Consider the following 13,504-nt stretch of genomic DNA (forward strand, 5'->3'; position numbering starts at 1 on the left):
TCATCTGGGGAATGGGGTAATAGTTGTACATGTGTTGGATTGTGATGGAGAGAATGGGGCACATTCCGTGCAGCCCTTCCAACGGTGCCTGGCGCACAGGAGCACTCTAAGAATTTGTTAAGTAAGCACCTCTCCGAGCCTCGCCCCCATCCTTATGAGGGGAAGGCCGCAAGTGTCAAGTTTAGAGATGGACAAGTCAAGCTAGGGGCACACAATAGGTGCTTAATGAGTGCTAGTGGACACTGGCCCAGGCCAGAGCCAAGAGCCCAAGAGGTGGACGCCACCCTGGGGGCTGTCTTCCAGGGCAGGGAGGTGCCCGAGGGAGGGGCCGACATGAGGCCCAGCTTTGCTTCCTAGCATCTGGTTCAAAAGTGTGGCCCAAGCGTCTGGGCTGAGACTTGGGCAGGCGTTTCAGAGCTGACCCACTGTGGGTGCCGGTCCAGCCCCGGGGATCTGCCGCTGGCCCCAGGCAGCTGGGCCCACAACGAGGAATGGTAGAGTCATCTAGCTGAAATGAAGATCTTAATAGCAAAGCCACGTCTTTCGAGGGAAAACATGCTTTGCGGCCAGCCGGCACATGCACACGGGGTTCTGGAAAAGAAGAGGTCTGTGCAGAGCTGCCTCAAGCCTACGGCTGGATTATTAAACTCCTGCGTGGGGAGAAGCGATAAAAGAAACATGCATGGCTTCAGCCGTGCTCAGAAGTGCACAGTGCCGGAGATGGGAAATGCAGACCGCGCGGAGCCGCCCCACAGAAATAAAACCGTCAGCTGTCGGTTTGAAGATGATGGGGAGAAACAAAGCCCAGATAAATCACCTGCCTACAGCCGCGAGCCCCTCACTCCGGGCCTGCGCCAAAGGCTGCTGATGGATTGAGTGCTGAGGAGGGGCTGCAGAAACTGATACTCGGGGCGCCGGGGGCCCGGAAGCAGCGTGGGGACCCTGTCTGCCTGACCAGATGTGTCTGGCCTGGGCCTCCTTTCCTGGGGGCTCAGGAGGGGACCAGCCAGGCGAACTGGTGTGCCCACTCCATCCTCATCTTGCCAGGCAGCCCCGGACTCACCTGGAGACCTGGGGTTCTGGGCAGCCCACTCTAGGCTGGACGTCTGAAGTTGGCCTGGAAGAGACAGCTCCCAGGGGGCACCTGGTGCTGTTCCGAGGCCCCAGCACCCCCAGGCTGGCAGCTGGTTCGGAAGGATCTTCAGAGGCAGTCTGGTTCGTCCTGCTCCGTCTCAGCCGGGAGCATCACTGCTCATTGTGGTGCCCGGGCAGACATCACTAATCAAGCCCTGCACACACTCCTGCAGAAATGGCTTCCTGACCTTCACAGCACATCTCTCCAGGCAGCCGGGGGTCTGATGGTGCTGGCCGGAGAGGTCCAGCCCACCCCCAGCCTCCAGCAGCCCCTGCCCCAGGAGGAAAGGGTCTCCCCTCCTCCCCAGAACTGTACCCACCTAGGGGCTGATGCCACCCTCCTTGATCCTGGAAGCCCAGATAAACTGCCCTGTGTGCTCCCCCGGAGGGGACTCCTGTTCTGTGCTTGGGAGTCAGTCCTGTTGGAGAGGGGACAGTCCTGCAGAGGCGAGGTGGACGTCAGGGGGATCTCAGCCTCTCCCTGTGGGGTGATGGGGCAGGACGAGGGCCTGACGCCCGGGGCCACACTGCCCAACCCTGTGGCACGCCAGCAGCTACCCCTCCAGGTCCCTCGGCCTGCCCGCCATCCTCAGGCCCCGTGTGTGGTCCACCTGTTCTATCCCCTCACCCGCTGCCTGGGGCTCGACAGAGATGAAGATTTACAGCCCCCCACGTGCAACAGAGGCCTCCGGGGCCCCAGGGTGAGTGGAAATACACCTGTGTGCACACGAGGCAGTCCCACCAGGTGCGGGTGGAGCCCACACAGGTGAGCCTCGATCTCAGAGCCCTGACATCCCGAGGGCTCCTTCCACGGCAGGGCTGGTCCTGATCCGGGGTCCTGCCCCTGGAATGAGCAGTTCAGTTGACAACGTAAATTTAAACCCAGTGCACAGGTCAGGTGATGCTGCCCACAGACAAGGGCCATGGAGGCCTGCCACCCTTTCAGGAGCCACCACCACAAGCCATGCCCAAGTGAGGGTCCTGGGGATGAGGCAGAGACAGGCAGGCTGGTGGACCGTCCAAGGGGGGCCTGCTGGGCACCCCAGAGCACCAGGCACTAAAGCACAGCAGGGCCACAGCCAGGAAGCCCTGCCCCCGCCCGCCACGTCCAGGGACACGCCTGTGCTGGAGTCCTGGGGCCGACCGCTGTACAATGTTCACAAACGGGACGGACCCCTCTCAGTCCGGAGGCCAGGAGTGGAGTCAGGGTGTGGGCAGGCCCCACTCACTCACTGCCCCGAGGCTCCATCTCCTGGAGGCCTCTGCAACCCCTGGTCTGTGGCCACATCCCTCCAGGATGAGACCGTGCCCGTGACATCAGTGACTTGGTGACTCTAGTGCTCTGTCGGCCCAGCCTGGCCTCACTTAACCACACCTGCAAATAGGACCGCAGCTGAGGGTCCAGATGCACGTGAATCTGAGGGACACCATTCAACCCAGTCAAGGCACCAGCAGTACGAGGGGCGGCTCGTGCCCGCCTGCGGGACAAGACCCCTCGCCGAGTCCCGGTCTTTCCTCTGTGAAGCAGGGCCACCTGCCCGCGACCGTCCCAGGCCCCGTGTCCTACGCAGGAGTCATGCCTTGTCCTGGTGTGCTGGGGGTTCTGAGGGTCAAAGATGAGGCACCAGGCAGAGGTAGAGTGTTGGGGCGGGGAGTCAGTGCACTGGTATGGGGTGGGGGAAGGGGATCCCCAAGTTGGCCCCTGGTTTGAAGCCTTAAGCTCCTCCCACTGTGGCCTCAGAAGGCCCGAGATACGGGTGGCCATGCTGCAAGGAACAAGGAAGAATTTGCTAGAAGCACCCCAGGCAGGGGGAGTGCCCTCAACCAATGTTCACAAGTGGCCTCCACAGCTCAGGGGCCCCTTGTCCTGGAACAGGTCAGGGAGCTCACTGTGGGTGCTGGGTCAGAGGGTGGGCAGTGAGGCTCACAGGTCGGGGAGCTCACTGTGGGTGCTGGGTCAGAGGGTGGGCAGTGAGGCTCACAGGTCGGGGAGCTCACTGTGGGTGCTGGGTCAGAGGGTGGGCAGTGAGGCTCACAGGTCGGGGAGCTCACTGTGGGTGCTGGGTCAGAGGGTGGGCAGTGAGGCTCACAGGTCGGGGAGCTCACTGTGGGTGCTGGGTCAGAGGGTGGGCAGTGAGGCTCACAGGTCGGGGAGCTCACTGTGGGTGCTGGGTCAGAGGGTGGGCAGTGAGGCTCACAGGTCGGGGAGCTCACTGTGGGTGCTGGGTCAGAGGGTGGGCAGTGAGGCTCACAGGTCGGGGAGCTCACTGTGGGTACTGGGCCCCGAGGGTGGGCAGTGAGGCTCACAGGTCGGGGAGCTCACTGTGGGTGCTGGGCCCCGAGGGTGGGCAGTGAGACAGGCTCACAGGTCAGGGAGCTCACTGTGGGTGCTGGGGCCCGAGGGTGGGCAGTGAGGCTCACAGGTCGGGGAGCTCACTGTGGGTGCTGGGGCCCGAGGGTGGGCAGTGAGGCTCACAGGTCGGGGAGCTCACTGTGGGTGCTGGGTCAGAGGGTGGGCAGTGAGGCAGGCTCGCAGGTCGGGGAGCTCACTGTGGGTGCTGGGCCCCAAGGGTGGGCAGTGAGGCTCACAGGTCGGGGAGCTCACTGTGGGTGCTGGGCCCCAAGGGTGGGCAGTGAGGCTCACAGGTCGGGGAGCTCACTGTGGGTGCTGGGCCCCGAGGGTGGGCAGTGAGACAGGCTCACAGGTCGGGGAGCACATCGGGGGTGGTGGGCCCTGAGGGTGGGCAGCTCACGGGGCAGGGCCCCGGCTGAGCCTGGGCAGGGGTGGGGTGCAGGCTCCTGGGTCTGCTCACTGCTGCTCACTCACGGGGACTGGAGTGAGGACACCATGGTCCTCGGGGCACCTCCTGCTCTCTGCAGGGAGCTTGGACAAGGCACCTGTGTGCGTTTTTACTGCCGGCCTTGAGGTGTTGGTGTGCACATGTGGCAGGGCCCACTCCTGACACTGGTCACAGCCCACAGGCTGGCTGCTGGGGCCTGACCTCTGCTACCACAGGCCCGAGCACCCTGAATGCCAGTCCCAGCCCAGGGCCCCTCCAAGACCAAGCAGATGAGGGTGCAGGGCCTCCTATAGCCCTGGGACCAGCCCTTGGCAGGCTGGGCTGGGCCATGGGGGGCACACCTGCTCTGGGGAGGGTGGGGGGCTTCCGGAGCTGCAGCTGTTAGTCCCCGGGCCAGACACAGCCTCCCCAGCAACAGCTGGGCCGGAGGTTGGACAGCCAGGAGAGCACAGAGCCCAGGCTGCCCCCGGCCCCCCCCGGGGATCGGTTACAGAGGCTACAGATGCTTGGGAGACGATGGGGCAGGGCGTAGGAGGGGAGCACCCTGCCCAACCTCCAGCCCCAGGTGTGACACCAGGACTCCCCTGGGTGGGGGGCAGCAGGGACGTGGCTGTCCACTCCCTCCCACGGCCCAGAGGTCCTGCCACCCACTTCAAACTATCCCTCGGCCTCCCCTGCTCCAGGTCTGAATCTCTGATCAGCAGCCATCTGCAGCCCAGGATGTAGCAAGACCCCCTCCCACCAACCCTTTAGGCAGCGCACGGGATACCCAGAGGCTACCCCACCCCCTCCCCAAGGCTGACGACCACCAGCCAGCATCCTGGGGCTGAGTGGAGGTGGGCAGGGCAGGGGGCAAGGTGGAGGCTGGGGGCCTTGGTGGGGCAGGCCCGGGGGCTAGGGCTAAGAGGAGCTGCGCTGCATGGGGGCCACAGGGTCATCGTGGGCGCCCCGGAATACAGCAGGGCCCCATCGGCACTCCAGGTGTCAGTGGCCCAGGCTCGTCCATCACTCCTGTGGTGCCTGGTCTCACTTCCCACACCTGAGATTTGGGGGTCCCTGAGCAAGGGACAGTGGGTCTCACCCCAGGCCTGGGAGCAGCCCAGACCCCGCCTTCTGGTCCGAGGCGGCCAGGGTGCCCAGACTCTTGCTTGAATGTCTCCAGGCCTTTCTGCTGACACGTGAATCTGCAGGCCCCCGAGACCCAGCCCTGCTGTGTGGACAGGGTCTGCCCAGAGGCCCGGGGTCTGCACAGCCTGGCCAGCCTGGAGCCCATGGCCTCTCTGGGCCCTGGGGCTGTCTGCCGGCCCGCCTGGCCCCAGTCCCTGCCAGCCAGTTCAGCAAAGGACAGGCCAACCGTCAGGGCCAAGGACTCCCTGGCCTGGCCAAGTGGGGCCGTTTTTCAGGACTCGGGGATTTTGAACCAGCTGCTGTGGCAGGTGTGGCCGGCCCAGCTGAGCAGAGGCACCGGCCGCCCGGAGAGTTGCCAGCCAGCTGCTGGAGGGTGCGGGGCAGCCGGGCTGGCCCCTCGCCCGGGCAGCAAAGCCAACAGAGGGCGGACGGGGCTGGGGGTGGCAGGAGGCCCCTACAGCCCAGAGGGTTCACTGCTGCCCCACCAGAGCAGAGACCACAGCCCGGCTTCTCTGGGCCCTCCGGACAGCCGGGGCAGTCAGCTGGCCTGAAACCCCCTGTTCTCAATCCAGGGTGGGAAATCCTCACTGTCAGAGAAGAAGCACCGCAAGCAGAAACCCGTGCCCCAGCCCTGTGTCTCAGCTTGGGTCGCAGGGCTGTGAGGCGCTGGGGCTGCGTTGGGAGCATTTGTGAGCTGCTCACACCTCCCAGTGGCCACTGCCAGCTTTGTTCGCAGGGATTCAGAGGCTGAAGTGTGCCGGGGGATCAGGGAGCCCTGCGTGGTGCTGTGCTGTGGTCCACTGAGGGTACAGGCTCAGAGGGGGACCTGATCTGTCTCATGGAGAGGACAGGGTTAGGGGGCCGGGCGAGAGGAGGGAGCCGAGGAGAAGTTGCCCCTAGTTGGGAGCCTCAAACCAGACAGGGTCTCCGTGCTACCAGGAGCCCCGGGGGGTGTGGGGGCCACCCTTGGGCTTGGCCCGCATCAAACGGGTGTCAAATGGGCATGCCCAGCACCCAGGTGACCGGGCACCAGCTGGCCCCCATGCAGGAATGGTGGTCCCCCTGCAGAATGGGCCACCCCCTGGTCATGGACCAGTAGACACAGGCCCTCAGGCAGGTCCCCGAGGGTGGGGAGAGGTGCACCCCCTCCCCTGTTCTGTCTGGGCCACCCCACAGCCCTGAGGCCTCTGACACTAATCCCTGACAGAAGGGAGCCCCATGGAGGGCTGTCCCCCAGGGAGAGGGGATCGGGGAAACACTGGGGAGGGGTCACCCAGCCGAGAGGCCACAGGGACCCCAGTCCAGGCTCAGGGAGGGGGCAGGGCTCTCCTGGAAACCTCCAGAGGAGGGGACCGGAGGGGCAGTAATTAAGATCCCGGGTTTCTGAGGAGGATGCTAAGGCTCAGAGAGGTTGGGTGACCAGCTGAGGCCACACGGATGACCTGGTAGGAACCTGGCCCGACCACAGGTGGCACTGGGGACCGTAGGCAGACCCTGGTCACCCGTCGCTTGCCTCTCTCCAGAAGTCCGGCGCCGCGCTCCGCCCCGCCCCGCCCTCTGCCCCGCCCTCCGCCCCGCCCCGCCCTCCGCCCCGCCCCGCCCGCAGTCACCGGGGCGCCCAGGCGGTGGCGCCAGAGGCCAATGGACGCGCGGAGGGCGGTCGGCTCACGACCTTCCCCGCAGCGCGTGTCTGGGTGGGGTCCCGCCGCGGAGAGACGAGGGATCGGGGCAGCCCCTGCTTGGGGACCGCGTGGCTCAGGAAGTGTCTAGTGGGGGGCTGCCTCCCGCCAGAGGAGGAGAGGGGGGTCCCGGTGTGGGGCTGCCTTCCCTCTGCTCCTGCCCCCACAAGCTGCCCCTCCGGAGAAGCTGCCCCCGAGAAAGGGGAGAGCTGGGTGGGGCCCCGACAGGCTGAGGGAACACAGCAGGGGGATTGGGGGTCCCAGGAAGAGGCAGAGGGGAGCAGTTGAGGGTTGAGGGGGAGGTGAGGTGGGGGCCCTTGACCCCTGGGTCTGTACTGCCTCCCCCACTGCGGCACTCTAGCTCAGACCAGGCCCCGCCCCCACCCATTTTCTCCCAGATCCGTTGAGAGCCTCTAATTTGTCCTAATGCCTTTAATTTGTCTTTTCAGCCAGTTATCACTGTGTCAGTTTGATGCTGAGAGAGTCCACGTGAGTGCACAGTCAGGGCCGGGTTCTTGGTGCCTATGAACATTTCCTACTTGAGGCCCAAAGCCCCTGACCAAGAGGGGGTCCCGGTCAGGGGGCTGTGGCATTCGGGGGCGCTGCTGGGCTGCGGCCGTTATGAGCGCGTCTCACGCAGGAGGCACAGATGTGGGCGCCGGGCAGTAGGCTCTGGGAGCCCCGGCCAGCCCTGGTTTCCCTGAGTTTCCCAGCCCTCGTGTGTCAGGTCAGCGCCTTCACGCTCCACGCGTGGCTCGGCCTGAATCTTCAGTGGAAAGCCCAGCCTCTGCACCCCGTCCGTCGCCCTCCGGGATGGGGCAGGGAGGGGGCAGGGGGGCGCGGCCAGTGCCTGGGTGATTCCTCGGGCCGCCTCCACACGCGAGCTGCTGCGCAGACCTTCCAGGACGGTTTTGCACCCCTAACCGTGCTTCTCATGCTGAAGGTTCTGTCTGGTTGTTTTCCGAATCCCCTGCCTCTTTCCACACTGTTGGTTTTCACTTCGGCTGTCGACAGTCGAATCACTTTATGCTGATTGCCTGATCTCTTCTGACTCGTTCCGCTGTTTCCTTCTCGTCCTCAGAGTGCTGCGTGCCTGCTGCCGTCCCCGTGCGTGCTGATCCTCAACAGGAGCTGTTTCTTGCGTGGGGCCCCCGCCCTGTGGTGGACATGTGCCTTTGCTGGGTCCTGGGAGGTCTCTGCAGAGGCCCACAGTCTCCTCTGCCCAACCACTCAGAGGAGCCCTCCCAGGGCCCCGCTGCGGCCTGGCATGGATGCCTGGTCGCTCTCAGGCACTGGCCCAGGGCCTGGCTCTTATGCAGTGGGTAGCAAAGCCGGCCTGGTGCTTGGGAGGGTGTCCTGGGGTGTTCCTTGCTCTGGGGCAGGTGGAGCTGGGTGGGCTCTGTCTGCACAGGGTCAGCTGTCCTGGCCGACTGATGCTCTAGGTGGTCCCTCACGAAGGTACCGGGGGGGAACAGCCCTGAGCCCGTGGAGGCGTTGCTCGTAAGCAGTGCTGACCAGTGGTCACCAAAGCCGGAGGCCTGGGGCTGAATCCCGCGCTGGTTCTAGAAGCAGGTGGTGCGGGAAGACCGTGGACCTGTGTCCCGCCAGAGGTGTGTCTAAGTCTCCCTCCCAGTAACTGCCGGCGGGACGTATTATGTGGAAATAGAGGCTGGTAGGTGTGACCGAGTCGAGGCCACGAGGGCAGCTTCCGTCCAGTGACTAGCGTGCTTGTGAGCATAGGGAACTTGGACACGCAAAGAGGCGGCCGTGGACAGCAGAGGCAGACAGGGGTGAGGGAGCGCCAGGCGGGAGGCGGGAGGGTCCCCAGCCTCAGGAGCGGGTGCGGCCCTGCCCACCCCTGCCTCCACCTCTGGCCTGCAGACCCTGGGAGCCGGGCTCCTGTTTCAGCCCCGGCGTGCTGCTGGGTGCCGCAGCCCCAGTGATGGCGGCAGGGCTTTGCCCGTGAAGCCGCTGTGTCCCCGGCCCGCAGCCGCAGGCGTGACTGAAATCTGTGAACAGCGCTTGGAGCTGGGTCCCTCCAGGCATCCGGTGAGCCCAGCTTCAGCCCCGGGGACCCAGCCCGCCCCGGCCCCCGCCCCAGCCCATGGGTGTCAGGAGAGTTGCATTCTCTGCTCCTGCCGCTGGGGCCCGGCCACCGCGCTGGCTCTGTCGGAATTGGGTCAGGTTTTGCCACCATCTAAGGGGCGATGACCTCGGCGTATGGAGCCCAGCAGTGGTTCAGGCCTCTGGGCACAGAGCTGGTTCCATGGCCGCCAGGATCGCAGGCCTCTAGACGTGGACATCAGCGTGGGCGCTTTCTGTGGCCCATAGGCGGTGGGGCTAGGCTCCAGGTCACCCACAGGGACTCAGGGATGGGCATGACCGTGGTCCCTGTGGGGTCCCCGGGCCCCTGGGATGTGACTCAGCACAGAGGCAGCATCCCTGTGGTGTGGCCTTTGACCCCGCAGCGATCCTTCCCTGGGAGGCCCCACTCTTGCTCCTGAGGCCTCCAGCCATTTGGATGAGGCCCACCTGAGCAAGGGCATCTTTCCCTAAAGGCACCTGACGTAGGTGGACAGTGCAGGCGCCAGGCCCACACCTGCGCCCGCGCGTGGCTGAGAGCGAGTGAGTGCAAACATGCCCGTCACAGCTGGGACTGTGGTGGCTCGTTCCCGTGTTTTCGCTGTTCCCCTTTACAGACGAGGAAGCAGCGTCAGAGGTGACCACTGGCCTGGGTCCACGGCTGGCCAGGGCAGAGCCAGGGTTCCCCAGCCGCACCCTTACCTGGGCCGCCACGAGGAGTCTGGGCTGCGGTCTGCGGTCGGGATGGCTCCGGGGCCCGCATGCCCCATGGGCCAGGTGGTTTGCTTGAAGGAAGGGTGGCCAGCACCCTGGTGTCAAGGCAGCCACAGGGCCAAGATGAGGTGTGCTGGGATGCGTGGTGGATGTCGTGGGTGGAGCTTGCTGATGGCCCATGTGGATCTGGGCAATGAATGCAACAATTTTTCTCTTGAAAAAAATCGCAAGTTCTGGGACTTCCCTGGTGGTCCAGTGGCTAGAACTCTGTGCTCCCAATGCAGGGGGCCCAGGTTCAATCCCTGGTCGGGGAGATAGATCCCGCATGCTGCAACCTAGACCCAGCATAACCAAATAAATAACTATTTTTAACAAAAAATCAGAATTTCTGGTGATGCCGGCCCTGTGTTCTTGAAGGGCAGGAGCTGAGAGGGACCATTGCTTAGCCAGTGGACGGTAGGCCACTGGCCGAGCCCCACCATAACCCAGAAGTGCTGTTCCTCATCTGTCCCCCCTGGCTGAGGACAAGGTGTTTGGGAGCCTGGCAGTGGCTCATCGCTGGGGGCCCAGACGCTGAGACAGGATGAGGGGGCTCTGTCCCAAGTCCCAGCCCCGCGATTCGCTGTTGAGATGGTGCAGTGGGGGCTTCATGCTTTCGTGCTGACTTACTGATAACTTTTCCTCTGGTGGGGAATTTTGCCTCCAAACGGCATTTGACTCTCAGATGTAAATGAAATGAATTAAATTGATGAATCACTAAATTCTAACATATTAGAAAAGAGCGCTCCTTTGGCATCTGGTGACTTTTTAATTGACATAAAAGTTGGTTGCTGTGAACAAATCAAGACAAATGTGCTCCTTCTGACTTGCCTCCAAGTGGGAAATTAAGCGACTCAAATGGACTCTGAATGCGCCGTCACCAGAACACACTAAATGTGGAAATGCAACACAGAGCCCCGCGGAGCTCTCGCGTCTGTGGAGAGACAGGGGAGGGCAGCCTCTCCCTGCCCCAGGGACACAGCCTTCCTCCCCTGGGGAAGCTGGGGCCACAGAGGACCCGCCAGGCTGTCTGGACATCTGGCCACAGCCGGTGGGGTGTCCAAGGGGAGACCAGAGCATTAAGCCCTGGGGTGAAGCCCCTGCACCCCATGTCCCACCCTGAAGTCTGGGAAATTGCTTCTTAACAAAGCACGCACTGAAGCCTGAGACCACGGCCGAAGGCAGCGCGCACAGTGGGACCGGCAGTCGCTCACTCACCAGCACTCACACCTTCTCAACCAGGACAGACGCTGCCAAGGGGGTGTGGTCTGGGAGCTGCTGGAAGCTGAGGGACACACAGGCAGCGTGGAGCAGCCAGGGGCCTCCTGAAGGAGGGGGCGTTCCAGCTATAGGTGGGGAGAGGGAGGTGGGCCAGCCAGGAAAGGCTCCGGGGTGAGAAGAAGCAGGGTGTGGGGTGGAGGGCCCCCCGGCCCCCAGGACCCGCCCAGCTGCGGGGTGGCTCCAGGTGAACCGGAGTCAGCCTCCGACACTTCTGAATAGTCATGGGGCGCCTCAGCCCTGGTGCCGAGCAGGGGCGGGGGCAGGGTGGCTGGAGGGGGACGTTGTGTCCAGCAGCCACTGGCCTCAGACTCTGCAGGAGGTGGCAGCCCAGAGTGGAGCTCCAGCGGGGGTGGGCCCCACGAGAGGGGTTGGGGTCATCTGTGACGGGCCCCTCGGGCACTGTCCTGTTGCCATGGCTCCTGGCTGGGGCCAGCGTGACCTCTGTAGAGTGTCCCCAGGCTTCACCTTAGCTGACCTCCTGGGGCTCAGAGGCCAGGGGACACCTGCCAGGAGCAGGGCACAGGGAGGGGACGCCTCCTCTCCTTCTGAGCCAGAGCCCCCAGGACAGCCCAGGTGACCCCATCCTGGGTGTTAAGGTGTGGGCATCGCAGCCTGCTGGGTGTAACTGACCAAGCACCACCCACCCACAGGGCCCGTCCCTGCTGTTTGCCGGGCACCGCCCTCGTGCACGCCCCTGCACCCAGGACAGTGAGCCTCAGAGAGGCTCTCCCTGGCCTTCCTGTCCCCACTGCCCTTTCCCACCACCCTGATCCCTCCACTGATGACACTCTAAAAGCACCTCTATTTTGGTTTGTCACCCGTCTGTCTCCCTGCCGGCCTTGGCGCTCAGAGTATGGTCTCGTCTGTTTTGTGCTAAGCAGCGTCTGCACCAGCCCGTGGAGCCATGGCCCCTGGGGATGCAGGAACTCCATGTCTCCCACCTGAAGGCATCCAGAGGGGGTGTGTGAATCTGCTGAGTGTGCAACAGGCCACATGAGTGTGCCAGCCAAGCAGGAGATGCTGTCCAGCCCTGCCTTGCCACCTCGCTCCATCCAGAAGGCCGTGTGCACTAGTCCACTGGGATGCAGGGACTTCAGCAAGGGGAGAGCTGTGCTTTGATGCCTGCATTCAGGTGGCTCTGACACCTGCTAAGGGGAGACCCCAGAGTGGACCTCCCGGCCAGCTGTCCTGACGCCCATTGCTGGGCCGCGGCCCCACTCCATCCCTCAGAGTCAGCCTCCTGCGCGCCATGGAGGGAGGACCCCTGCTCCATCCTCCTCAGACTTTCAGAAGGGCACTTTGAGTCCCCTCCGACCCCCAAGCTCCGGTGTGCGGTCCTAGCGGACCTGAGAGAACGAGCTGGAGACACCAGCGTCATCAGAGTCGCCGCCACCGACGGGACAAGGGTTGTGGGCGAGCTGCGGAGACCTCAGGGTGAAAAAGGGGCAGAGGACAGTCCTACGCGGGGCCCGCGGGGAGCCGAGTGCCCGCCCCCACCCCGCCCCAGCCCCGCCCCGGCACCCCCACCTCCCTCCGACGCTCGCCCCGCCCCGCCTCCCAGCCTGCGCCCCGAGCCCCAGAGCGCAGCCCCGAGTCAAGAGCCAGCGCAGCGGGTGCGCGTCTCCCCGAGGGCCGCAGGCAGCGCCGCCCCCCGGTGAGTGCCGCGCCCCTGCCGCGCACCCCCGCCCCCGGCCCCCAGAGACCCGCTACCCTCTCCGCGAGGCTAACCGCTTGAGCGCAGCCTGCACCCTGGCCCTGGGTCGCTCGGCGCGCACCGCCCCGCAGCCGCCCTGTCTCCCGCTCCTCCACACCCCTCCCTCACGTGCGCCCCTGGAGTTCGCAGCCCGCTGCTCGGGGTCCCTCCCCGCCCCTCTTATCGGCTCCCCTCTCGGTCTCCCCCCCCAACCTGCCCTCGCTCGCCACCCTCGACCTGGAGTCAGGGCAGAAGCCTCGGGGAGTCAGGCCCGGCCCTCTCTGCCCTGAACCCGGACCTCCCAGCCTCCCCACGGTGGGCGCCGCTGCAGTGGGGCCGCCCAGGGTGGTCTGCGCAGCTGGAGGCTGTGGCTGGAGTAGGTGGGAGGTAGAAACTAGAGTGAGAGGGGGCGGCTGGGGCTAGGACTTCTGCGTGGGGAGACAGGCAGTGGTGGGCCAGGGCGCAGAGGGCCTGGTCCGGGGACTCACCCTGGACCGGTAGGCGGGGCGCGGGGTGCAGCCCTGGGAGCTGGAGGTGGGGACAGAACCCCAGCATCTCCAGGGCTGCGGTGCTCTGGGCCCACACACCCCCTCCTCAGAAGGGAGTACACGGCCTGTAAGTTCGCCCGTGGGCCATCTCCCCGCCCGGGGTCCAGGTGGGGTCTGGCCTGCTGGCTCTGGCCTCCTGCCAGCCTGGGGCCCCAGAGAAGGCGAGGGCGGAGAGACACTGCTGCCCAAAGTGTGAGGCGATCTCGGGTGCTGCTGAGCCCCACCCGAGGAGATTGTGCTGCTGGGGGCAGCGGCCACTCGCGCGGAAGACCGGGAGCCTCCCGGGCAGACACGGTTGATGCCTCAGTGATGGTAAAGGCTGGTTCCCAGGAGACAGTGGCCAGGAATTCTGGGGGCAGGAGGTGACCCTGGAGACTTCCCGAAGGGTGCGGAGGCCCCACAGAG

The 13,504-nt window shown here is 64.9% G+C and overlaps 1 non-coding gene across 1 annotated transcript; it reads left to right on the plus strand.

Moving 5' to 3' along the window:
* Window positions 1-9,779: 9,779 nt before the first annotated feature.
* Window positions 9,780-9,852, plus strand: TRNAG-CCC. Its single transcript has one exon. It is a non-coding gene; the product is annotated as a tRNA-Gly (tRNA).
* The last annotated feature ends 3,652 nt before the right edge of the window (window positions 9,853-13,504 follow it).

Source organism: Cervus elaphus, chromosome 10, assembly GCF_910594005.1.
Source record: "Cervus elaphus chromosome 10, mCerEla1.1, whole genome shotgun sequence".
NCBI lineage: Eukaryota > Metazoa > Chordata > Mammalia > Artiodactyla > Cervidae > Cervus > Cervus elaphus.